The sequence below is a fragment of the Ictidomys tridecemlineatus genome, chromosome 1 (assembly GCF_052094955.1).
Source record: "Ictidomys tridecemlineatus isolate mIctTri1 chromosome 1, mIctTri1.hap1, whole genome shotgun sequence".
In the NCBI taxonomy this organism is placed as follows: Eukaryota; Metazoa; Chordata; class Mammalia; order Rodentia; family Sciuridae; genus Ictidomys; species Ictidomys tridecemlineatus.
In genome coordinates, this window is record NC_135477.1 from 194,558,604 (window position 1) to 194,586,380 (window position 27,777).

The following is a 27,777-nucleotide window of genomic DNA, read 5'->3' on the forward strand; positions in this document are numbered from 1 at the left end:
CTTGTACTGGCTGTTGTGTAGAACACTTAAAAGGACACAATCAGTGCCTTCATGAAATTTACATGCCAATTATGCTAATGATTTGGTGCTGTGTAGTTAATGATTTAAACCACAGGCCTGGACTGATTGCTGCTTAGGCAGAAACATTTGAGAAGCGGGTGAGGAGACATGCTGATTGGAATATTAAAAGTTTTTTATTTAGACTATTGAACTGTGTTTTAAAGGAAAGTTATCTGTTCACTGCTAGAAACTGTTATATTGAGGAATAATGAATTTCTACTTTTTCTTTTTTGAAGAGAGAATATTTGGAGTAAATTCCTTTCATTTGCTCCTTTCCTCATATTAATCTAAGGCTGTTGATGGCAAGAAAGATGGAGGTGTTGGGATTTATTTTATTAGTCAAGTTATAATATCATCATCACCTGGGCTATTTGAAGATGCTATTGCTGACATCATTGTATTGTCTCATGAAGAAATTGAAAAGATTGTTTCTTGACTCAGTTTTTTTTTTGTGTATGTTTGTTTCTGTATATAGATCTCTGTGTGTGCATACATACTTCTGTGGATCTATGTATAAGCAAGTATAGTATTGTTTTCCCAGTGTTTGTCTTTCTCTTATTTGGGGAATGGACTCTTAGGGGGAAAACAAGAGAAATATTGCTGAAGGAAAGCTCTTTGTGTACAAATACAGACTTTTTAGATTTTAGTTTTTAATTGTATCAAATGACAAGTATTAATCAGGAAGCATCTTGATTAATCAGATTATTAATCTTTGACATAAACAAAAGAAGTGACTGACTGTGAAGGGTCTACCTCTGAATAAGAGAATTGACTGTAACAGTAGTAGGTGGGTTTTTTTTCTTATCAGGAAACTTCTCAGTTCAACCCTTCTCCCTGTGTCTCATGTAAGAGCTCTAAAGTTTTGGAATCTCCAGGCCATTTGTCTTGTTTCTTAGGTAAAGGCATTAGAGGCATTATTATTAGTTTCTTATTAAGCTGTTTATAGCATCAAAATTAATTCAAAGAATGTAAAGGATCTGTCTCTGTAGTATTAGACGCACAGTCTGTATTCTTTGATCATGGCTCTTTAAACAGCTCTGCATCATCTGTGCCTACTCTTCTGCTGTTGTTCTGCTCAGTGTTTTGTCCAGACTTTGAGGGATCAGCACAGGCCTCCTGTTATGGTTGGGTGAAATCCCCTGTGTTGATTTGCTGTCGTTTATGTAACCACTCTTCACTGTTGAGCCCTTGGATTCTTTCTAGATAGTTCAGGCAGTCAGACAGCTTGGATTTTCCAGGGCAGGCCTGCTTTTAGATATTCAGTTCTACTACACACAAACCATGTGCTCTCATTTTTATTTTCAAAGTGTGATTTCAATAACCTTTGCCATTGCTGGACTGAGTTGTTATTTTTTATCATGGGCCTTTTACATGTAACTGGCCTGTGCCTAGCACTGTATTATATGCTGTGAACATGAAAAGAAAAAAGAAATGACATGTCTTTGAACAGGGACTGGCAGGAAAGAGGCATGTAAACAAGTATACCATCAGAATTAGATAGAGGCAGTCACAGTGCCTGTCTTGTTCTAAACATTTGTATCTCATTTAATCATCATAACAACCCTGTAAATATTTTCATGTCTTTTTTGTAGTTGGGAACACCAAGGCAGAGTGGTTGAGGTACTTAATCAGAGTTATACATTAAGTGATGGGGAAGTTTGAATTCAGGTAGAAGATTTCAGAGCTTAGGCTCTGAGGTATTGGTCTACCACCTAGAAGAGCACAGAGGCTGCTAATTCTTCAGGTGTCTCACAGAGGAGGTAGAGTGTAAATGATGAATGTGAAGGGCATTCCAGGCAGAGGAGGGGTAGTGGACATACCAGATGCAGGCAGCTGCAGGTACATATATATTAGTAAATATATTTAGTAAATATTTGTGCATACAACTACAAGTTCTGAAAGGAGGTAGACCAGTTATGCTTTGGAGTCATGAGACACTCACTATACCTGGCACATGGGATTCCTAGGCTGTCTTGAATTTAGTTGGTAATCATAGTACAGTTACTGTCCATCTTAATTTGCCACTTGGAAGAATAAGAACTGACCCATGAGATTGGCAGAGGTTGATGAGGATGTCAGGAATCCTGCTAAGGAAGCTGGGAATGGTACCAGTTTTAGCAGGTTACACAGGATTTCTACTTAAAAATAAGGCAGAATTCTAATTTCGTGGGATGGCTAGTTTGGGAGGCTTATAGGTAGGCATTGTGAGGGTAGGACAAGAATAATTACATGTCTCACTTGCTGGTGGTGGTAGGGATCCTAATGCACCTAATGTGCTTTGGTTGACCACAATCGAGAAACCAGGCAAAACCAATTAAGTAGTCATAGATCCCTGGACCAGGACTAGTATTATATCTTGTATATCTGACCATTGCTTGGTGGTTAATGCACGTTTAGTAAATATTTGGTAAATGATTCATTCAGCAAAAATGTATTTAAGAAAAATCTCAACGGCTTTATTGAGACATAATTTACATATTATACATTATACTCATTTAAAGTGCAAAGTTCAGTGTCTTTTGGTATGCTAACAGATGTCTACATCTATGACCACAGTCAATTTTAGAGCATTTTTATCACCTTAAAAAAGAAATCCTGTCCCCTGTATCTGTCACTGCCCTGGTTTTCATCATCTTGTCTGCCTACCCTAGGCAACCACTAATCCTCCCATCTATGTAGATTTCCCTCTTCTGGACTTTGGTATAAATGAAATTGTATAGTGTGACTGGCTTCTTTCATGTGGCATAATGTTTTCAAGATTCACCCATCTTATGGCATGTATCAGCATCTCATTTCTTATGGATGAGCAGTGTTACCTTATATGGATACACACGGGTCTGTATGCCCATATGTGTCTGTATATACACTATCTATATAGCTTTTTATCACCAAGACCCAATAACCCAAAAAAATAAACTTGGAAGAGGAAAAGATTTACTTTGGCTCATAGTTTCAGAGGTTCAGTCTGTGGTCACTTGGGCCTGTGGAGGTGTTACTATATATTATGGCAGGGGAGTGTGTGGCAGACGTGGCCTGTTAACATTATGGTGGCCAGGAAGCAAAGGTTGTTGGGGTGGGGGAGTGTCCCAAAAGTTTATTTAAGGGCTGTGGTCTAATTGCCTTCACTAGAACCTACCTACTAAAGATTCCACCACCTCCCAGTTTGCTTTTTCTCCATCTTTATCTCTTTAGACCTTCAAAATGTTGGATGATTTCCACTCATATTGGTGAGAGAGATCATCTTTTCTCAGCTTACCAATTCAAATATTAATCTCTCCTAGAAACACCCTCATAGACATATCCAGAAATGTCTTGCCAGCTATCTGGGCATCCCTTAGCCCAGTCAAGTTGACACATGAAATTGACCATCACATGGTCCTTTAGTGAATTTTTTTTAACTTCTATTATTGTACTTTGCAACTATAGAATTTCTATTTGGTTCTTTATTAAAATTTGTCTCTTTATTGGTATTCTGTATTCAATCCAATGTTGCCATACCTTCCTTAACTTCTTTTTTATTTTTTTTAGTTGTAGTTGAACACAATATCTTTATTCCATTTGCTTATTTTTATGTGGTGTTGAGGATCGAACCCAGGGCCCCATGCATGCTAGGCGAGCGCTCTACCGCTGAGCCACAATCCCAGCCCTTCCTTAACTTCTTTAAGCTTTCCTTGAGTTCTGGAACATACTCTGAAGTCTGCCATCTAATTGTACTCATAGGTGGTTTCTGTTGCCTCCTTTTATCTGATGAATGAGTTACACTTTGCTGTTTCTTTGCACATCCTGTTTTATTGGCTAATGAATATTTTAGAAAAGTACATTTTAGCAACTCTGGATACTGGAATTTTTCTATCCTTGAGCCTTGTTATTTGCTGACTTGTTTAGTGACTGTTGCATTATTTCATAGAAGTCTGCACCCTCCAGGGGGCATTCACAATGCTGTACAACCACTACCTTTGTCTAGTTCCTGCATGTTTTGGGCAAACAATGACTACCTGTGCTAGGTGGAGCAAGTGACTGGGGAACACTAGCTGTCCCCAGGGAGTGCAGAGTCTACCTGAAAGACCACAAATATTAGATGAGTGCCTATTATCTGCCAGTTTGACATTAAATTTTAACTAAATTTCCCTACTACACAAAACATTCAGAAGGCATTTTTCCAGTATATACTAGGAGATGACAAGCTGCTGGGGGAAGAAGCTCTTTCAAAGAAGAAAATGGTTGAAAACCTACAATGGAACAATCTGGTACAGAGACAATTCACAAACATGATTTCAACCATCATGGATTTTATAAGGCAAACAACAGTTTTTCTGTAGTATGATTTTTAAGAGATCATATTAACTGATAAGTATTATTTAAAGAAAATTATACATAGATAGGGCCTGGAAAACAGCAAACAGAGAGGAAAGTAAGTACTCACTATGATAATGTAGAACTGGCTTAAAATGATAGAAAAATGGACAAAATAGAGGTAAAGTATTGAAAAAGAAGACAAACTGGTTCTGTAGAAACAGTGCACCCTTTGAAGCCATATGTGTATTTATTAAACCCTGGCTCATTAATTTATTAGTTATATGGCCTTCACTGCTTAGCCTCAGTTTCCTCATCTGTAAAATGGAACTATATAGCAAGGTCTCTGTGAGGACAAGCTATCTCATTAATTAAGCACTTGGCTGAATGTGCCTTATAAATCTATTATTGTGCTGATAGGTTAGTTTTTAATACTTAATTGGGGCAGTGATCATTGTTTCTGAGTACTTGGCTGAATTAAGTACTTGGCTGAATTATTGATGTCACAAATTTTACTAAGTGTCTAGAGACTGTAAATGTGGTAATGGACCAAAGAAAATAGTCCCTATTCTCATGGGGTTTGCCATCTAAGAAAAGATGCATGGTTGTTCTTGGCATTGTTTGTAACCACATAACTAAAGATCATTAGAACACGTGATCAGAGGACAATTACATCCTTCTAGTTGTCTAATAGCTGCAACTGACAGTTTTCTTATATAAACTCAGTAAGTCAATCACAGTCCCAGAAAATGGCTTGTGAACAGTTTGAGAAAAGGCCACTCCACAAAGAGGCCTCCACATATTGGTCTCACCAAGCAGACATTCCATTGTTTGATAAAAGAGGTAACAGCTGATTAATTCTGTTAGATGAGCCAGCTGTCTCAGTAAAAATAGCATCAGAACTGGTATCACAAAATGGAAACATCTGGTTCTGGGAAAAGAGCTAGAGGAAATATGATGTGGAGTCCAGTGAGCGAGGAAGCTGGCACTGGTCTGAGGCTGGTCCCCCAGGGGCAGTGTAACTAGGGAAAACCCCCTTCAGCCTCCACCTGGATCTGTGCCCTAATTCTAAACTGGTTGAGCTCTGAGGTCTTGTCTACCTGTGCCATGCTAGGGCTTGATAAATACAAAAACAGATGGAATTTAGTTAAAGTTAGTATTCATAGCAATGAGAATACTTTAAATAGACTATTTAGACATCTAATAAAATGAAGAATTAGATCATACCCCAGTGTCATTTTAGAAGGTGACACTGGCCATCCTTAGGGGTTTTGTGCTTTATAAATCTATTATTATGCTGATAGGTTAGATTTTAATACCTAATTGGGTAGTGATTATTGTTTCTGAGTACTTTTGGCTCTTTTTCTTCTGGGCAGAATTGTTATTTCAGGATCATTTGCAGGTTATCAGAGTCACATGACCAGTTCTGGCCAAAATGATTTGGAATAAGAGTAATGTCTGTCATTTCTAAGCAAATATAGTTACCAATGCCATGCTCTTTAGAGGTCTTTTTCCCTTTGGCATGATGATTTACAATGTTCAAGATGATGGTTTCTCGGTCACTGTTGGTTCCTCATTGACTAGATAACCAAAATTTCCTGCTATCCCATGATGGATGAATAAGAAAATGGGTTATTTTGTTACTGTAGCATACTCTAACATATTGATGTTTTGCTGATTTAATAATTTAAGGAAAATAAACTGGAATTGTGTACTAAAATGCTTTTCCATTTGTTAAGTATGATTACTTCTATCTGATTGGACACCACTACATTGCCACCACAGGGGACACCATCATGTTATGCTTCTAAAAGCATCATTCATGTTGAATGTAATGTGACTAGCAACACGACTACTTTAAATTTGTAACAGTATTGGGAAATATTCTAATTCTACTTAATGCTTGGACTTAATTAATTTTCAGATTGAAGGAAATGAACTTTTTAAATTACGAAATACTTTATAGTTTTTAAAAAGCTCTTACATTAAAAAACATTACATCATTGTGATCCACAACTTTATAAGGCAGATGGCATCAGCTCCATTTTATTACAAGGGAGTGAGAACATCGGGCTTAAAGGACTACATAAGGCTGCCAGTAAGGGACAAAACTGGGACTCCGGACTCCACATTTTGAACTAATTCAACTGTACTACTTTTCCTTCAGCATCCTTACCTTAGACAGAAGTATCTTTTTGTTTCCATCTACTCTAATCATGTTTCCCCAAAGTAGGGAACACTTCCAATCAGATCCTCCTCATAATTAATTTTTGCAAATCAATTGTTCAAGAGAAAGTGCAGCTGACTGAAATCTTCCACCATGGGCTCCCAAAGCAATAGAATCACTCTGGCTGATAGGTCTACAAGAAAATGCATCCCTGAACCTTGATAAACTGGAAGCCAGCTCTCTGCTCAGCCCTGAGTTCCTGACATCTGCCTTGGGGACCCCCCACTCCATTGGGGTTGTCACCCTCCCCTCCCCTGGGATCTGTGCGCTTGACACCCATTTTCCGTCTAGTAGATTGATATATGGTTGGTACCTTTCAAGAATTTTCTTCTATCTCAGAGGGCTTGACACCAAATTCTCATACTGGAAAAGACCAAACTTCAGGATGTCCTTCCGGGGGGCCTGGCCCTCTCACTCCTCTCAAGAAATCTGCCAAAGACTGGAAAAGGAGACCATAGAGAGAACAGAAGATAAGCTGCCTAACAGGTTTCATAGCCTTTTCTCCTGTCTAATCTATCCTCCTTCCACACCAAGTCTTCCATAGCTAGGGTTAAGTCTCAGAATTCCTAGCAGCAGTTGGGCATAAATAAGCTTGCTGGGCCCATCATGAGAGATTTGGGTGTTTCTGCCTCCATCTCCCATCTCCCTGACCAGGTAGAATCTTATGACCCACTCTCATGGCATCACAGACACCTCCTTAGATGCCCTTCCACACACGCAATTTGACATGAATTTGTAGGACTATTGGATCTTTCTACCCCATTAGACTAAGCTATAGAAAGTCAGAGATTATACAGTTTCCCCTCATCTGTCAAAGGGTAGAGACTGAATCAATATTTATTGAATGGATGGATTAATTTTCACTGCTGACATAGCAAAGAGAATGAGCTTAAGCTATGACAGAAAGGATTAGCTCAGCACTCGCTCTGAAGCTAGATTGCCTGGTATTAAATCCTCGCTCTGCAACTTATTCCCTATGAGACCTTAGACAAATTTCTCTCTCCTGCCTCATTTTATAGTCTCAAATGGTGATCATAGTAGTACCTATTCCCTATGGTTGTTTTTAGGAGTAAAAGAGATAATCCATATAACCCTCTTAAAATAGTTTCTGACAAATGTAAATACTCAATAAATATTAGCTAATTACAGTCTGCTTCAGATGGTGGATAACTAAAGGAGCAGATTTGATTTTGTCCTTTTCAAGACAGGAGGAAATATTCTATGCATTACATTTATCCAAGGAGGCAGTCTTGAGAGTTAAAACAGAAAAGATTTTCTAACTGTAATTGTCAAATTAAGACACTGGTTCTATCTAGAGATATAACAAGAGACAGGGCAGACATGTTTACCTTAATAGACAATGATATTGCTGAAGAAATCAAGATGTAAACAATAGAGACTTTTGACAATAGATAAGCATCTAGGATCAAAATATATTAAGTTGGTATTCCAAAAACAGCTTATTTTCCTTAGGGAAAAAACCTCCCAGATGTAATAGCTAGAGGACTAATAGAAATCATAATTGAATTGGTTCACAGAATCAGTCCTTCCAAAGATGGAGAGTGCAAGGGCAGAGCAGTGGTTAACTTCTCAAAAACAGGAGTCAAAACACCTAAGCTGAAATCCCATCAAAGTCATTCTTGGGCATGTTGCTTAATCTCTCTGGGTTTCAGCTTCTTCATCTATAAAATGGGAATGATAACAGGACAGCCATTTTCCAGTTATTACAAGGACTGACGTTTAACAGTATTCATAACACTATATTAGTTCTAATTAAAAATGTCAAGAGTTTGTAACACAAAATTTGTCTCTATCCAGTGGACCAATGGCTTTTCTTTATCTGGAAGGGAAGATAGTCTGAAATAAGGTTCTACATAAAATTATAAGAAGTGGTCTATGCTTTGGCGTCCTAGTTAAGGACATAAAAAGGCCAGAATCAGAAGGCCAGTGACCAGGAAGTTCAGGAAGAGCTTTATGCCCTTCTGAAGGGATAGAAAGTGTGTGAATAAGGCTGCATATGGTGGTGATGCAATCAGGTTGACCAGATTACCCCCCCTCTCAGAAGGTATTACACCTCCTTCTTTGCAGAGTCTGTAGTCCCAGGAATAATCTTGCCTGCCCAGCTTAATTAGATAAGAATCAGTTCTTATTGTTGACAATAAAGAGTTACAACTAATAAAGCAGCTTTTCCAGACCTCCTAAGACATAAGCTCTGGGAGCAGGCCCAGCAATTTTGATTTTTGGAAGTATCCCAGCTGTTATAGGTGTGTCACTTAGGCCTGTGATGCTTTCATAGAAATCCACAATCAGGGAACTGGCACCTTCTTTTTTGCTCAAAATAATACTGTCTTTTCTAGAAGTCCTGACTCCCTCACAGGGGATATTAGCTTTCTGTCACTACAACAAAATATCTGAGGCAACTAATTTTTAAAGAGAAAAGTTTTATTTTGGCTTAAGGTTCTGGAGTATTCAGTCTAATATCCAATATTGCTTTGGGCCTGTAGCAAGGGTAGTTGGTACTTCACAGAGTGAGAATGTGTGGCAAAGCAAACTCCTCATCCCATGAGCCTGGAAGCAGAGAGAGACCAAAAGAGACTGGGGTCTCATGATCCCCTTGGAGGGCATGCCCTAATGACCTAAGGACCTCCCACCAGGCCCCACTTCCCAAAGGTTCCACCACCCTGGGGATCAAGTCCTTAACACATGGACCTTTGAGGTCCATTTATCCAAACTATAGCATAGCAGGGGAAACCTATGACATCCCATCTCTACTTCATGTGCAAGAAGTTTTCCAGCAAAGATGAGCATGAGGTTATGGAATATGTGACCTTGGTCTTTCTTTTAAAACAAGAGACAATATCTCATCTTTCTGAGAATGGAACAGGGGAAATAAAGGATGTTCTAAAATGTCCAAGTTGCTTCCATAACAACCAGGAACATTTTTTTTTTTCTTGGTAAGAGAGAAAGTATTCGAACCTCCTTGGCAGGCTTCCCTCAGCATAAGGGGCAACATGCTTCTTCAGATATGTGAGGCCCAGCATGACTAGACAAGTTTGTCCCAGGGTTGGTCCAGGTCTCAAAGAGTCCATCTCCCCTAGCAGGAGCTGCTTAGAACACCCAGCAAAGTCTGTTAATGGAGCAGCAGTAGCTGTGTTAAGCTGAGCACAGAGGATGGGACATGGCACTGAGGTGGAGCAGGAGAGGGGACATGCCAGCTTTCTCACGCCTTCTGCATTATAGGGCCTCATCTCTAGCCTCCCTGCCTCAGATATCCACATGCCCTTTTAAAATTCCACTTTTGCCAGGTTGGTCACCTCTTGTAAACCTCCACAGCCTCACTGCAAGTGTGGTGGCAGTTCTGAATGGAATTCCTCAGTCTGCTATTCACAGTCCACCACAGCCCGGTTTCAGCAAGTCTCAACAAAGATGGCTCTCACAATTGCCAGGACCTCTCTCAACTGCTCACAAGTCTTCTATGCCAGCGATTCACTCTGTGTTTCCCATATGCCCACCTGCAGGCTTTTGCTGCTGCTTGGATCTCCTCTCCCTGCTACAGAGCTCCCACGTGGCCCCTCCTCTCTACCTGAAGGTGCGTCTTCATTGCTCTGCTTTGACAGCCACCGACTCAGACCTCCACTCTTCCATGCTCAACTCTTGTAGCTGATGGGTTGGAGGGAGACATCCAGTTGGAGGTAAAGAACATGAATTGAAATCCAGTTCAACTAATTTGGAGTTGTGAAGATACACCATCACCCCCTCTAAATTTCATTGTCCCTTCAGCCAGTCAGGGTTACTTTGGTTATTAGGATAATGTATATAAAATGCCTATGATAATGCATGGCACACAATAGGTGCTCAGCAAGTGGTAACTGACAGTGACAGTAGGACCTTTCTTCATCTGTGGAGCAGTCATGCCTCAGTATGACTTGATGTCTTTGCTGTACTCCACCCCCCCCCACTACAATACTTCACTCACTTCTCGTTGCTTAGCAAGGGTTCAGGAGATGTTTTTCTGAGGTTGCCGGGTGTTTGTGCTATGTATTCACTGGCTTTTTTAAGGGAAAAATCACAGGGGGTGAGGGCCAACCAACTGTGCACTCAACTGACAAGGCAGCTCCATGGAGCCTGGGAACAAATACAGTCAACACGTAGACTGCAATCAACATGTGCTCTATAAAGGGAAGCCCTTGAGAGTTGCAGGCTTGATTTGAAAGCTGAAACTCTGCTGCACTGCCTGAGAATGCCGGCAGCTTGCTCAGGAAACCACTTGGTTGTCAAAACACATCCCAGCTTCTCCTGTCAGGGAATGTCAGCCAACATCTTGGAGAATGGCAGAGCAAGCTCTTGGGAGTTCAGTACTGATAAATGATTTGTAAATGTCATGTAGGCCCAAAGGGGTGGATGCCAGTGTAGGTTGGAAGTCACCTCTATTTCAAAGTGATAGAAAATTGTGAAATCTCCAGCTTTCTTGTATAAGCTCATGTTCCATATTTTTAAACTTATAAGCAGGAAAAATAACTATAAATCTTCTTGTCCTTACCCTACTAGAATAATAAAACCTCCCATACACTAAAAACAATTTCCTATGCCTTTTTTTTAAGTTTTATTTCTTAAAATGTTTTGACCTCAAGACTTATAATCTCAATAGTTCTTTTACTCCATCCGGGTATCTGGATGCACCTCCTCTGCATTCAACCTCCAACTGATTCAACCAATCAACTTGTAAATATTTATCATACTTTATTTTGAATCCAGAGTTCCATGGGCAGCCAAGAAAGATAACAGAAGAAAACTTGGCCTCTGTTTTTGTAGCTTGGTTCTGGAATGTCCCCCAAAGGCTCATGGGTACAAGGCTTAGTCTCCAATGCAACAGTATTCAGAGGAGGGATTTGGTGAAAGCATTGGATCATGAGGCTCCTGCCTCATCCCTGTGAGAATCCATTATTAATCCAAGTATTAATCCATGTATTAATTCACTGAGGGTTTACTGAGAGATGATGGAAAGTGTAAGTGATAGGGCCTCAAGGGAGAAAATGGGTCACTGAGGGTGTGGCTTGTCCCTGGCCCCTTCCTTGAGCTCTCTCTGATTCTCCTGGCTGCCAGGAGGTAAGCAGCTCTGCTCTTTCACACCCTGCTTCCATGATGTCGTGTCTGGCCTCAGAGTCAAAGAAATGGAGCCAACCAATCATGAGCACCTCTGAAACTATGAACCAAAGTAAATCTTTCGTCCTTTAAGTTGTTTATGTCAGGTGTTTTGGTCACAGTGATGACAAGCTGGCTAACACAATCTTCAAGGACTAATTTAAAGTTGCATTGTTTTATCAGATCTGCCCAAAGCCACCCCAAAGACTATGTCTGCTGACCTTCATCCAGTAGTCACTCAACAAACATTTATTAAACACCACTGTGTGCCAGGAATACAGAGGGTAAGGTGCACATGGAGCTTATATTCTAGTAGGAGAAAAAGGCAAACAGTAAATAAATATAGGTTCAGAGATGGATGAGGTTAGAGGGGCTGGAGGCCAGAGAAAGTCTTTCTGAAGGGTTGGTATGAATAGTCTGTCAAAAGAGGTAAGAAATGAATGAAGAGACCTGTCGATAAATCCTAGAGAAACACAAAGGATATGGAAATGAACACACAGCTGCTGCTCCTGTAACTTTCTGTGTCTCTGAGTCAAGGTCAAGGCCTATACTTCACCCACAGCCTAATGCACATTACCTGGTACATAATAGATGCTGAATGAATGTAGGAGAGTAAGAGTGTCTATTTACTATCTACCAGCCAATGTAGTCAGCACATGCCATGCACTATCTCATCTAATTCTTATGACCGCCATATGAGGAAGATGCTGTTATCCTATGTGACAGACATAAACAAGTTTCACAGAAGATGAGCAAAACAGCTCAGATTTAAACCTGAGTACTCTATTTCCAGACCACGTGGCCTCAACTCCTATGCATGTATGAACACATGAATGACCCTGCCTTGATTTGAGGTCTTGGACAGAAACAAAAATGGCAACTGTATGCTTTATGCTTTGACTTATTGGAATCCATATGCATGTATTAAATTGCATCTGGTGCATAATTGTACCCAGATGCTCACACCTTTTTCAGTATCCTACCAAATAGCCACTTTTCTTAGATAGAAGGCAATCTGAAAAATATTTGTTTCTCAAGTTGGGCAAATCAAAAAGTAAAAAAAAAAATAGCTTGTTTTGGTTTTGCTTTATTTAGAGATAGGGTGTCACTAAGTTGCTTAGGCTGGCTTTTAATTTGCCATCCTCCTGCCTCAGCCCCCAAAGCCAGCATCATATTTAGGGTTTCACATGTGTTGTGACAAAAGAGGTCTATTGCCACTATATAGCTGTCATTGGTTCCATCACATACACAGATATTTCCACCTCTGAGTTTTTGCTCAGACCAATCCTTCTCCTGGCCCTTCCTGTCCTTTTCCTTAGCTGTCTCAACACCTTCATCCCTTCAGATCCTTCTCAAACACAGTCCTCCTCAGTAAGGAAAACCTATTGATAGCATCTTCCATGTCTGACCCTCATCTTCATCTGAAAACCTAAATCTGACACATCCTTCCTGACCTCTATGCCTGTTTGAGTCATTTATGTGTTTGTTTTGGGCTACTGGCTAGATTTTGGGCAGATAATTTCCTTTAATTAATCTTTTTACATCTAATAGCTCTAGCACAGCACCCGAGATATTAATACTCAGTAAACACTGCTGAGCTAAATTTGACAGTGCTATTTCAAAGGAAGCCTATTTTAGGCTTTCTCTTAGAGATTTAGTTGATAATAACAACAATAACTTACTTCTACTGAGGGCTTACTGCCTGAAAAACATCTATGTAGGTTGTTTTGTTATCTTTTTACTTACTTAGTTATTTTCTCAGGGCTGAGGATCAAAACCAGGGCTTCATGCATGCTTGGCAAGAGCTCTACCACTTACACCCCAGCCTAATGTAGTTTGTTACATTTGTCCCATTACAGCTCTGAAATAAAACCCTATTGTTGTCCATATTTTATATCTGAAAAAGACTATTTCATAGTAGACCATTTAGAAAGATATCACTTACAGTTGGTCACTATTATGGGGTAGGTGTGAGGTGTCTCAAGCTCATGCGTGAGACAACACAAGAAGGAAAAATGAGGGGAAATGTTGGGTTGTGAGAGCCTTAACCCCACCAGTGAATTAATCCCCTGATAGAGATTAAATGAGTGGAACTAAGGCAGGTAAGGTGTGGCTGGAGAAGGTGTGTCATTGGGGGTGTGCCTTAAGGGTATGTATTTTGTGTTTGGAGAGTGGAGTTTCTCTCTTTCTCTCTCTGCTTTCTGATCATCATGTGAGCTGCTCCCCTCAGCCACACTCTCCCCTGATGATGTTCAGTCTCACCTCGAGCCCTGAGGAATAAAGCCAGCTGTCTATGGACTAAGACCTCTGAAACTGTGAGCTCTCAAATAAATTGTTCCTCCTCTATAATTGTTCTGGTCAGATCTTTTAGTCACAGCAGTGAAAAAGCTGACTAAAACAGTCACATAGCTAATGAGTGACCAAAATCAGGATCTGAACTCAGATCTAACCAGCCTCCAAACCTCACTCATTTAATCAAAGTGCTAGACTGCTGCATACTTCTTTCAGTGCAGTGTGAAGGCTCCTTTATACTTTTCCCAGTTCTCTCTTCCACTGTTACCCAGCCCTTCAATATTCTACCTTCTGGACATGGCAAGCTGTACAGCTGCTCTCTGGAGGCCCTAAATTACCCTCTCCCTTTATTTATTTTTATAGTTTTGGCACTGCAGGGACTTGAACCCAGGATTTTGTGTATACTAGGCAAGAGTTCTACCACTACATCCTCAGTCCTCCCCAGAATTCTTTAACCTATTCCAGCATGCTACTGCAAAGCTCTGCCTATATTCATCCCTAAGCATAAGCTCCCATCTCCTAAAGTGTCAGATTAGTTAGCTGCTTTTGAGTTAAGAAGCTTGCACTAAAGTGTGAATGACTATTAACTCCTTAAAGTTCAATAGGAACTGCTATTTGAAAAGAGCTATCTGTCAACTCTAAGAACTGTTTTGAATGTATTCCCCAAGAAGAACTCCAGCATTGTTTCCAGCAATGATAATATTTCCTAGTTATATGCCCAACTTTCTCCAAAATGACCCCTTTGAATATTTACCTATTTGTATGCCTAGCTCCATATGAATATATTTGCTTAAAATTTTTCTATTGAGTTTATGGCCAGATCTCTTCCACACACACACATTATCATACAATTCAATTGTCTCCTTAATGAACAAGTTTTATTATGATCATGTTATTCATTGTTCCTTTGTTTCAGGATAGTCTCCTCCATCTCTGAAATGCAGTGTTTACCCTCTGCTGCCCACCACATGAGGGTGACCTGAGAGGACCACCCAGGATACAGGTCATCTCTAATTCCCTGCAGAGACTTCATCTTCAGTTTTTTACTTCTCTGGAGTTCTCCCAGAAAACACCAATGAACAGACCCTGTTGGGGTGGGAGGACTGGTGACATCAGAATATTCCCCTTCAGAGCTGCAGAAAAAAGACCTCTGTGGCTCTGGGAAATTCCAAACCCCACTCAGACTCAGGTCTGCCTTAGTAGCCACCAGCTGTCAACATCTGGAATGCATTTCCACTTGCAAAGCCACCCAGACAGAACTGACTTGCCCATGATTGAATCCCGGCATGTGGTCAAAGGGGGAGGGTGGAGAGGGTCCCCTGTGGATGACAAGACAGGGAAGGGTTGGGGACCTGTAAAGATTAGGACTAGCCAACAGAAGGGTTAACCTCAGCTGTGGGTGCCAGCTCAACAGGAGGTCCAAAACATTTTTGAAATTATTTGACATTCGACATTTCATTAAAAAGGGAAATATTAGAACTGGGGAGGTGGGGGGAGGGCATTCTTAATGTATGTTTCAGTTGGTCTGTTTTTTATTTTGAATTACATATGCAGGAGGAGTATCATGTTCTATTCAGTTCTTAGGACTTCAAAAGATTCCATCCAGCCTTAGGCTGGGGATTGAAGAAGTATATTTTCTTGGTTTGGGGTTGAAGACATGGAGTAAATGCCAGAGAGGGTCCTTTAATGTCCTATTTATGCCTAAATCCCAGCATCTGGCAGAGTAGCTGGCATGGGGCAGCTCAGAGTATACACAGTGGCTTAGGTGACCTTGGCCCAGTATGCACCACCTGCTACTGGTATTATCATTAACTAACCTGGTGACTCAGGCTCCCTCCTGAAAATGACAGCAGAATATAATGGGAAGAGACTGTCACTGCCCCCCATCCACCTTCTCTTGGGTGACCATGTAATTCATCTTCAAATGAGGAAATTGGTCAACAACAGGTAACAAGACAGTCTGGGTTGACCTGGGCAAACTTGATCATTCTCTCCCTCATCAACATTTTTTTTTAAACTCAGAGTTCTGATTTCTCTAACTTTTGACCTCTATCCCTCACCTCAACCTCTCTTCCATCCCCATTCTCTAGATCTTCCTTGATTTCTACAACACTCCCCTGAATCCTCGCCCAAACCGTTGCCCTTGATAATTCTGGAAGCCCCAGCTCACATTACATGCTATTATCCATCTGCACCACACACCTGGTGAGTCAGGCAGAGAAAGGGGAGCTGTCTGTCAAACAAACACCATTTACCCATAGCTGCCTGGATGCCAAGGAGTCTCTATCAATTGCTGAAGGACAGCATGAAAGTAGGAGGCCCAGAAGTGGATGTATTTTAAATCAAATAGGAGTCAGCACAGTTCAGAAATCCCTGCTGAGTACCTGCTAGAGTCAAGGCCTTAGTCTAGGTGCCAAGATGAATAAGAAGATGAGGAATCGTCCTCTATTATCAAGGAAGGGGTTGTATTTGGGTGGTAGGGAAGTAGATAAATACTAGCCATGGTTAGGGCAGAATGTGCTTGGGAAAGGAACACTAAAGAAGAGGAAATGGCTTTGAACTGGTGGGACTGAAGACACCTTCTTTGAGAAAAGGTCTTTGACATCACACTGTGGATTTTCAAAGTCAAGTTAAAGAGATCAAAATTATTCTTTTGGGGAGCCCTGGGATGATATGACGATAGGAGCTGTCCTCTGGAGAGATTAATTTGGAAATCCTATGTAGGATGAACTAAGGTAGAAAGTGAAAGAAAACTAAGATAGAAAGTAGAAGGACTATGAGGAGGTGATTATGGTCACTCCAGACTGTAGTTCAAAACTGGTGTCCAGAGGATATGGCTTTGGATGTTGCACTTGCCTGGCATGTACAAGTCTTGGGTCTGGTACCCAGAACTACAGAAAAAAAAAATACTGGTGTCCAAGTGACGTGCATTTTATAGATAATCTTACTACAACCAAACAATAATAATAAATAGCAATAGCATAATTATAATAGTACACTGCAGAGAGAGTATAACTGAGAAATAGGCATATAGGCAACTCTTCGTTGTGCATGTTAAGATATCAACTTGCAGGGCAATGGTTTGCCTTGGCTACCTAAGTACACTTGGGACCACCCTGTCTCAATTGTCTAGGTAATGTCCACTTAGGAAATGCAAGTGATTGCAGGTACAGAAAGTTTATGCCAGGGGTGGGGAGCAAACACACCAGCATGGGCATCTAAAACACATTTCCTGTAACTGGCATGAATTACTGAGAGGTAGCATTCAAGTTGTAATGATCTCCACTGTTGACAATACATGGCCCAAGGGACAGCTGTTTGGACTCTTTGGAACAAAGCTGCTGCATAAATCTTTGGCTTCATAATAATAGTAATCTGGAAATGTATACACATTACATTGCAATAGTGTCACATTACAAGCACCTGGAACTTTCTAAAGTGCAGGTCTTATGTTGTGACACAATTCATACAATTACTAAACCATGAAGCTTAAAAAACCTGAAAGTAGCCTGGTTCCAGGAGATCAGTTACTGTAAAACTGGATATTTAAGAGGAAGAAAGGCCAAGTTCATGCTTTCCTATGTAGCCTTGGTGTCCAACAGACCATTATTGATCTCTCACCTTTGAATTACCAGCAGGCCACAGGGTTTGATTTGTTTCTAAGGAGTAGAAAGAGCCACAGAGTGACAAGAAACCATCTGCCTAGGAGGCCACCTTTCAGCATAGGAGAAAAGACAGGACTGAAACAACCAGTTCAGGGCATGGAGAAACAAGTGACAGGTGAGGGCTGTGGGAATCGAGAGGAGGTTCACAGGGGCAGGAGAATCAGGAGAACTTACAATAGCTAACAAAAAAAACCATGTGATCTTCCCTTCATGCTCTTCTGAAAATCTCCTCTTCCAGGAATTCTGCCTCAAATAACTTCACTGTACCTACACCAATCCCAGACCTGTACACAAAACTATATTAACCAGGGACATTGATAGCTGGGTTTTTTGTGGGTTTTTTTTTCTTTGGTTTTGTTTGGATTCTTACGTATATCTCCTTGGAGTACAGGCAAGTGTAACCTGCAGACATCAGTTGATAAGTTTCCAGAGGGCAGAATCTGTCCCATTTCTATCCCCATCATCATACCTAGGACTTCCAGGCTTGTGCCACCAGATTCAAGACCCTTGCTGGAGGCAGAAAGACTCTGTCAGTGCCCAGGTCGTCACCCATGAGAGAGGTTATAGAGAGTGCAGTGAATGAATGGGGACGCTGAGCAAGCCCCTTTGATGGTCAGTCAAAGGGGCTTTCTCAGCATCCCCATTCATCTGGTCACTAGCTTCTAACTTGTCCATATCTCTCAGCTTCTCCCGAAAGTGGGAAAACACACACACACACACACACACACACACACACACACACACACACACAATGATCCTACCTTCTGAGAGGTACCAAAAGGAAGAAGCAATATGGGCAGGATGACGTGGAGATCTCATTGTCCTTCAGAGCTTTTCAATACTGAAAGAACCATGAAGAAATACTGTTGAATGGGCCCCAGCTGAGTTCTCAGTCCAGGGTGAGTGGAGCCTTCACCCTAGCAGGCAATGGCATGTGTTGCACCAAGAAGTCCAGCTGTCCCCACACTCTCTTCTTGACCCACTATGATTGGTCTTTATCTTTTCCAACTTCCATTCATGGTCTTCCAATAGCTGTACAGTACAATTGGTCTCTAGGGCTTCTTCTCCCCATGTGCTCCTTTTTTCACCCCTCCTCCTGGGCCTGCCTCATTGGTAGCCCCAAATTGCCCATTCCTGTTTCTTGACACCAATTCAAAATCTACTAGGGTCCCCAGCAGCTGGCCAAATAGTCAAGAAGTATTTGAGGAGCTTTATCTGCCCTCCCTTCAAGTTAAAGGGAAAGAATCAGATGGAAACCCATTGCTTGCTTCCAGCAGAATTGGGAGCATCTCTTTGGCCAGCCAGCAACAATGCCAAAGTCACCTTCTTGCTCATCATGGTGACTGACAGGAATGGTGCTGGGACGGGAAACCTTCCATTTTCCAGATGGAAACATAGACTCCCTCCTAGGTCTCCAGAGTCCCCACATCCTTGTCCCCACTTCCATGCCTTGTTTTGCTTCATTCACTGTTACTGCTTAAATAGCATGAGTCTCTCTTCACTAGCACGTCTCTCCCCAGTCATGAGGCTCCTCATTTCCTCCATGGCTTGGACCTCAGTTTGACAATTATCTCTTTATTTATTTGCTTACTTGATTGCTATTTCTCACCACTAGACTGGAAAAACAATCAGGGCAGATCCCATGCCAGTTATTCCTAATGCCTAGCATGGTAAATATTTGTCAAACAAACATTTGCCAAATGAATGAGTGATAATACTAAGTACACTGGATTGGAAATATTGACACTCCCCTCCCTTCTGCCCCAGACAACGAGTCGCTTATTTATGAGACCCTTTTCATCACAAGGCTGGATTTCCATTGCCTATGCAGGCTTCAAATTTGCAATAAATGCTGCAAGTTGAATGAGATACAATTAAATCAGAAGAGACAGAACAGAACTCCACAGGCATGATGGGAAACCCAGGAGGCAGCCCTCACAGGCAGCTGGATGTAAATAAACTGACATGGCAGAGATGTGCCTTGGGAGGCAGAGCAGATAGGAGGAGGCAGCTGAATGAGAACTTGGAGACCTTCATGCAGAAGGAGCTGAGTGGACTTTCTAAGAAAAATCCACTCTCGCAATCAGGGGAAATGATTGCAATCCTACTTTATTGAACTGGGGTTGTGGCCTTGGATAAATCACCCCTGTGGGCCACAGTTGGCTAATCTGTAAAATGAGTGGGAAATACCAGATTAACACATGGTGCATAGTTTCACATTAGAAAATAAACATCAATTTAAGGGATGGTAATGACTATCATGCTCTGTCTGGAGGCCTGTCTCTAGGCTGGACCATGCTGCTACTATCCATGCAGGCTGCTGGACAGGTTCACACTATGTACACACAGAAGTTGTGACTTCCTGAGGTCTCTCTCTACGGCCAAAAAAAAGAAAAAAAAAGCACCAGGCAAAGAGGGGCAGGTGAAGTGCATCCTCCATGTGCCTATGCAATACCGTGTCCAGGAAAAGCCTTAGAGACCAAAGGAGGAGGAGTGGCCCAGACTGCCACTTCTATTAACAACTCAGAGCCAACACTGTCCAGGAAGAATTTTCAATTTGGACGTCTTCTTCCTTCCTAGAAATCGAGTATCCTATCCCATAGCCATGCAGGAAACTCTCATTTTTTTTTTTAAGATGGATAAAAGAAAGCTAAATATTCCTTATAAAGTATTCCCTGGGAAAATCATATAAAAAATGATGCTATAAGATTTCCTCCCCAAAACAAGGGTTGGCATTTGCAAATAGATACAAGTTGAATTGAGTAAAATCAAATCAAAGATGGATCAGAGCTTCCCAAACATGACCAAGGAGGCACCACTCTGTGAGACGGATAAACGGACGTGACAGAGGTGACGGACAGCTCTTGAATATGGATAGTTTTATAAACTTTTTAAGGGTTACATTTTTTTCACTTTTGTTTTTGTTTGTTTATTTATTTGTCTTATTACTGGGGATTGAACCCAAGGACTTAACCACTCAGCTACACTCCCAGTCCTTTTTTGTTTTTGTTTGAGGCAGAGTCTCACAAAGTTGCTTAAGGCCTCACTGAGTTGCTGAGGCTGGCTTCAAACTTGTAATTCTCCTGTCTCGGCCTCTGGAGTAACTGGGATTTCAGGCACGTGCCACTATACCCAGCAACATTTTAAATGGTTATATAAATAACTGTATAACAGCATCAATTCTGCCTCTTGGCCTCTGATGTGTCAAATACTTACCTGCTGTCCCTTTTCAGATTTTGCCAGTCCTGGCCCTAAGAATTACTGAATATCCTGCTCTTGTTAAAACTGGAGCTCCAATGAGTTTACCCACACTTGACTCCATACTCCATCCTGAAGGACGGTGATGGGGACAGGGCAGTGCTTCTTCTCTGGATCACTGCCCTCACTTCCCTCACCTAATTGTCCACTCCTCTTCCTGGCTACCCTGCAAGATCTGCAGGAGTTTCTCTTTTCTCCTCTTCCCCACCCACCCCTAACCCTTGTCTCTCCATCTTAGAACCTCTACATGATACTTGAATACCCCTGGCCTATATGACTTGTTTTTGTTTTATTCTGATGGATTCCCAATGGGACTGTAAGCTATCTGAAGACAGGGACCACATCCCAGCTTTTTTCCCCAGTATCTCTCACCACACCTAGGAGACAACTGGCCAAGTAGACATGTGCTGCTCAAGGTCAATAAAAAAGAGCACTTGACCCTCATCTACAGTCAAACTCCCTGTGCACAAACCTGCCATTTCTGGAGGAAATCAAGAGCAAGGTGTCCCTGCCCCAAACCTCTGCTCAATCCAGTTCAAGCCTGGAGTCTTACATCATCCCATTAGAATAATGCAACTCCAAAGTCTATGGGAAAATTCTGCAAGGGCCAGTACTCTGTTTTATTTCTTTCCTCTCTCCAGGGAGTATCCCAGCAGGCTGCAGGGCAAACTAAGGAGCTGGGGCTTTTAAAGTGAAAAAGGTGTTTTGTTTTGTTTTATTTTCCTGAAACTGTAATGCCTTAGGGATCAGAGAGCATGTACTGAGAAAAAGAAACTTCTGAGTGGTGACCACCATGTACAGCCAGAGGAATGAGAAGTTATGCTCCATTTGTGTATGATGTGTCAAAATGCAGTCTACTGTCATGTATAACTAATTAGAACATTTTTTTAAGTCACCTTCTTTACAATCTTTGGAAAAATAAAAAAAAAGAGGGGGACAGATGCTTTGCTGAATTCACAAAGTACCTGACACCCAAGTATAGCTCTTCTTTCTGTGTCTTGTTTGCCAAAACTGGGAGATCATAAAAACCCAGAAAGGGTTTCCTGCTGTGGGAGCCAGGAAGTAACATCTGGATAAAAAGCTTGGCTGAGGCCACTTGATTTTATCTCCTCAGGAAGGTAAAGGCTATGGAAAATCAGTGACAGCAGAGAAGGGAGAGTGGCAGAGGGCAGGAAGGGGCTCCTTACCTCAGTTGGCCTGGGGAAGAGCCTTGACCTTTAGATTGCTCCTGCTAATTACCTACAAAGACAAATCATGATGGCTTGGGTGGAACAGTGGAGTAGTTTCCAGAATCAGAGCAACAGGTGCACTGAGAATATGGAGAGATTGAAACACTTTGAACTGTCTAGTGAGTGTTCCTCCTGGTGCTGCAGGACAGGTCCCATGTCACTGGCCCTCAGGATGGGAGGCTGTAATAGGAGACTGGTAGGCTGGACAGACTCCAGGGTTCCTTCTTAAATCAGCTTGGTCCCCTTTGTAAAACTGACTTGAGATACCAGCCTCCAATCCCTTGAAAATGGGGGGGGGGGCTTCACTTTCTCATTTCCTTCTTGCTATCACTGAGGATGTGTATAAGATTATACCCACGCATTGGACATCTAAAGATGCAGCAGTCCATCTGAATGGAACAACACCTAGTCAGGTACACAGACAGGTACAGGACCTCGGTGCTCTGCGTTACTTAAGCCTAAAAGAAGGGCCCTTCAGATGGAAGGTGGTGACATGGGTTTTGTTTTTTTTAGGGAGGGTAGAGGTCTAGAGGTTATCAGTCAGTCCCAATTGCCATGTCAGTGCTAAACCACAAGCACTGGTTTTAAAGACATAGAGGGTTTGAAGGTAAGACGAGTGGGATTGAGTTTTGGCAAGATGCCCTGCTTTCAGGCAGACTGTAAATTAGAAATAAATAGAGTGTTTTTGTTCTTCTTCCTTTGCTTTAGCATGAAATTAAAAAAACAAACAAACAGAGCCCTGCCTGCCCGATATCGCTGTTAATAGCTCTTGAGTGGAAATGACTCGGGCATTCACAGACACTGGCTTTTATTCTTGTATCTTATTTAAATCCACAATTCCCAGACATGGAGTTAGTGGATCCTCCACCTGGACACACCTTCAGAATCAGTCAATAAGCCCACTCTTGAGGAGAGGACCTGTGATTATAGGTCACAGGCCCTCCTTGCTAAAACTGGAAAACAACCAGTCTTTGGATTATCCAGCAGGAAAAGCAGCAGCAGGAATCCTGATATATAGACCTAGAGAGAAATTGTAGCCAGGGTTATTCCTATTGTCATGTTTTGCCACAGCCACTCAGTATAAAGGAAACAAAGGGATTTGCTTTGAGTTCAGGGATTGCTCAGGGAAGGCTACAACCTGTCAAAACCAGAATTAATGGGAACAGGCAAATCCTTCCCCTGGCCTCTTGCTGCTACTGTCCACCATAAAGGCTTTGCTCATTCCTCTGCAGTGCCATAGGGCAGTGAGCATCAGGCACTGTTCCCTGTGTGACTTTCACACTCATCTGCGCTTTTGTGAACAGATTTCATGCCTGTGGAAATCAGATTTGTTTCTCAGAGCTAGTGAGAGCAGTGCCAAGGAAGTCCTAAAACCTGCAGAAAAGGACACTTCAGAAATCCGGCCCCAGGGAACCACTGGGGTGGGGTTGGGGGTGTACTCACCATCCTCTTCCTTTTAGCCCCCTGCACAGTCCATACTGATGGGATGTCTGATACCACGCATCACACAGCACCTTGCAGTGTGTCTGTGTCAAAGGCAGCCTGAAACAAACAGAATCTACCCACCATCGCCTCTGAGGCACAGAAAAACCATTATTAGCTTTCCAAGTCTTCTACCCCCAGTCGAGGCATTTGCTCTGACTCCAAAACCAGAAACAACAAGTGGCAGACTATTATCTAAAATTTCAAAAAAAAAAAAAAAACTAACACTTGCCCCAAGTAAGTCACAATTTATTTCCTGGGATTAAAAATAAGGAAAATGGATTATCAGAAGTCTTCCTCTAACACCATTAGAATGTTTTTCAAAGAAAGTTATAAGAATCACTTAAGGCTCACAGAAAAAGTCAGATCTGTTTTTTTTTTTCCAGAACATTCCTTACCCTAGATACAAAGCACCCATACTACATCCCAGAAAAGAGAGAGACTTGAAGAAACAGCCATGCCAGGATCTCTGGCTCCAAGTATCCCAGGAAAACATCAAAAAACTCTTTTCCATAAATTCAACATATATCTTGGGAATAAATGCAAATATTCTCCCTCTGAACTACAGTACAAAAATTTACTCACCAGCCATAAAAATAACATTGTCTCCTATACACAAATATAATAATATGTAAAACAAATTTGGAACACATGGATGGGGAGAGCTACAAAATCTCTTAGGATCTGAGCTATTTAAAGTCATTTTTGTTTGGGTTATCCCTCTGCTGGGTATAGGAAACTGGCTAAAATACATCCATCTCACAGCGCTCACCATTTCAACAGCTCCTGCGTCATGGAATTTGGTACTTTTTAAAAATAGGTGACCCTTGGTGTCATGGAAAAAGGAGGGAAAATGGGGAGTTATAGGGTAGAAGGAAGAGAAAAACAGGTTTCCGTAACAAGGTGGACTTGGAATACTCTGTGGTATAAAGTAAATCCCCAGCTTCAGAGGCCACCCCTGTTCCCCAATCTGCTGCCTCCCTTTACAAGTCTGTTTCCCAGCTGCTATCCAGACAGAGGGCATACAGAGATCTCAGCAAGTCAACATTGCTCTTGGCCTTGAGATTACACTTCTCCAGGGGGCAGCTGCCCCTTCGGTTACTGTCGGAATTCTCAGGACCCCCCAGCCTTGCAGAGGGGAGCCTTGCTCCAGCTGTACTTCCTTTGGCCTCCAGAGTCTAGTCCAGACCCCTGTCTCTGGTTGCCTTGCTCTTCCTTCAGGGTTGCCTGGTCTTCATGGTCTGTCTCCCTGTGGTAGAAGTAGTTAAAGTTGGAGACAATGACGGGCAAAGGCAGGGCAATGGTGAGGACCCCAGCAATGGCACATAGAGAGCCCACAATCTTACCACCCACGGTGATGGGCCTCATGTCCCCATAGCCCACGGTGGTCATAGTGACTACTGCCCACCAGAAGGCATCAGGGATGCTGGAGAAGTGGGACCCCTGGTTGTCTGCTTCTGCAAAGTAGATAGCACTGGAAAAGAGGATGACTCCAAGGAAAAGGAAGAAGATGAGCAGCCCCAGCTCCCTCATGGAGGCCTGCAAGGTCTTCCCCAGAATCTGCAGCCCCTTGGAGTGTCTCGAGAGCTTGAAGATGCAGAACACCCGGACCAGGCAGATCACCCTGAGGATGGCCAAGGACATGGCCTGCTGCCCGTTCTGGCCACCCCCTCCTCCACCTCCTGGCTGTTGTTCTGCCAGTTCAGTGCCCAGGGTAATGAATTAGGGGAAGATGGCCACAATATCAATGATGTTCATGATATTCCTGGAGAACTCTGCCTTACTGGGACAGGCAAAGAAGTGCACAAGCAGCTCAAAAGTGAACCAGATGACACACGTGGTCTCTACAATGAAGAAAGGGTCTGCCAATGTCCTAGGCAGGAGTGGGGCCACTGTTGGGCCAGAGGGAGGTGCCATGGCCCCACTGCCATTGGTCCCTGAGGCGGGGGCAGAAGGCTGGTGAGGCACCGGGGTATGTCAAAGAAGCTCACGTTCATCCCTGAACTCAGGCAGGGTCTCCAAGCAGAAGATGATGATAGAAAGGAGAATGACTAAGACGGAGACGATGGCGATGGCTCGTGCAGACACAGAGCTTTCCGGGTATTCAAAGATCAGCCACACCTGACGTTGGAATTGGTTAACGGGGCAGGGGTTTCTCCTCTTCTTTAATGAAGCCCTTGTCCTCCGGGAAGCGCTCCATGGCCTCGTCCCCCAGCTGGTAAAAGCGGATCTCATCTGCGAAAACTTCTAGGGAGACATTGAGTGGCCTCCACAGGCGACCTCCAGACTGGTAGTAGTAGAGGATGCCATCGAAGCTGGGCCGATTGCGGTGGAAGAAGTACTCATTTCTCAGAGGGTCAAAGTAGCGCAGACGCTTGGCTGGGTCCCCCAGGAGGGTATTGGGGAACTGAGCCAAGGTGCCCAGCTGCGCCTCGAAGCGCAGCACAGAGATGTTTATGAGAACTCTCTGGTGGTGAAGGGACCCCGGTCCCAGTACTGGTACCTGGTCCTCCACCATGCCCAAGCTGGGGTCGCCTTCTCCCTCCTCATCCTCTGGAGTGGGCCCTCTAGGCTGAGGCAGTTCCTGAGGCAGCGGAGGCAAAGGTTGCCCTCCTGGGTCCGTGCCCCTCTGTGTGCTGCGCCCCCTTGGAGCCTGCTCTTTGTGCCCATCGCTAAGCCCAGCCATAGGAGGATACCGAAGCTCTCCTCCGGTGGTCTGACCACAGCCTGCTCTTGCCTCACCTTCTCCTCTGATGGTCATGGCACCTCCGTTCTCCAGGGGAACCAGGGTGATCTCCATGGCCCTGGAGCAGGGGGCATGCTGCGCCCTAGCCAAGGGCTTTTGTGCCCCCCACTCAGATTCCGCCTGCACCTCTTGTCCGGCTCCTCTCCCGCAGTCCGCTGGTCTGGCTTTGGGGCGGGCTGGGGTTGCTGACAGGATCCTCTCCCTTGGTCCTGACGTCAAGAGCTGCTGCCCTGCTCTATGCTCCTCTCCCTCTCTCTCCCTCTCTCTCTGTTCTGGCAGCCGGTTACCAGGCAGCTGAAAAGCCTCCTTCCAGCAGATGCAACCTTCAGCCGCCCCTCTGGCTGTGCTGCTGCACGGCCTCCACCCTTTGTGCCTCCCCCGCCTTCTTCTCCAGCTTCACTTCCAGAGTATGTGGCAGCGGGTGTCTCCCAAGAGTGCGCAGCTGGGGCCCTGGGCTAGAGAAAGGAGGGGGGCGAGAAGGTCCCCACACCCGCAGAGGGTGGAAGAGAGGGAAGGAGCTGCGCCAGAGAGGAACGGGTTGTACTGAGACCACAGAAACTCCCAGGGCAACCAGATGAGAACAGCTCTGCATTTCAGTTCACCTGGGAACCCGCTGAAAGCCGAATGGACCCAGAGGGGAAATCAACTATCATGCTATGAAAGCACTAAGCTTTGCGCTGAGTCGAAGTAGGAGAAAGGAGACAACAGTTGCGTGTGTGTGTATATACATATTTCCTTTTGGAGGAATAATGATATTTTCTTGGGGAAGAGTTACAGACAGGAGGGGGCACGGCAAAGCTATGGACCTTGAAATATATATATGGAGACTCATCTGTCTCCAGGACAGATCCAAAGGCAGCTCCAGGCTGGCAGCCTCATCATGAGATTAGCTGTCTGGTCCCATAACCCTGCCACAACCCATCAGCCCTCTCAACCAAATCTTATTTACAAAAATCATAACAGGAGGGGAAGGAAGGACTTAAAAATCCTGGTGAGGACTGATCCTGCCTGGTGAACCTTATAGTTAGCAACTGCATGGGGCATGGTGTAGGGAGATGGAGTGAAGGGTGGATGATGAGAGGGAATTACTTTGCTCTTACTATGTATCAGCCAATTCTTGGTGCTTTACAAATATTAACTCACGTATTCTTACAGCAATCTATTTTGCGAGTATTATTTTTGTTCCCATCTTATAAATGAAGAAACAGAAGTACAGAGAGATTGGCTAATTTGCCCAGCATCTCAAAATTAGAAAGTGGCGAAGCTGGGGATTCAAACCAAGGGAAATCTTTCCAGGAATGTCTGGCTGTTCCAGACACAGCCTACAGATTCTTGATTTTAAATGACCATAGTCAATAAATTCTTGAATATCTCATTAGATTG

The 27,777-nt window shown here is 43.0% G+C and overlaps 1 pseudogene; it reads right to left on the reverse strand.

Annotated features, from left to right (window-relative positions):
- Positions 1 to 24,631: 24,631 nt before the first annotated feature.
- LOC144366731 (potassium voltage-gated channel subfamily A member 5-like) lies at positions 24,632 to 26,709 on the reverse strand (annotated as a pseudogene).
- Between the last annotated feature and the right edge of the window lie 1,068 nt (positions 26,710 to 27,777).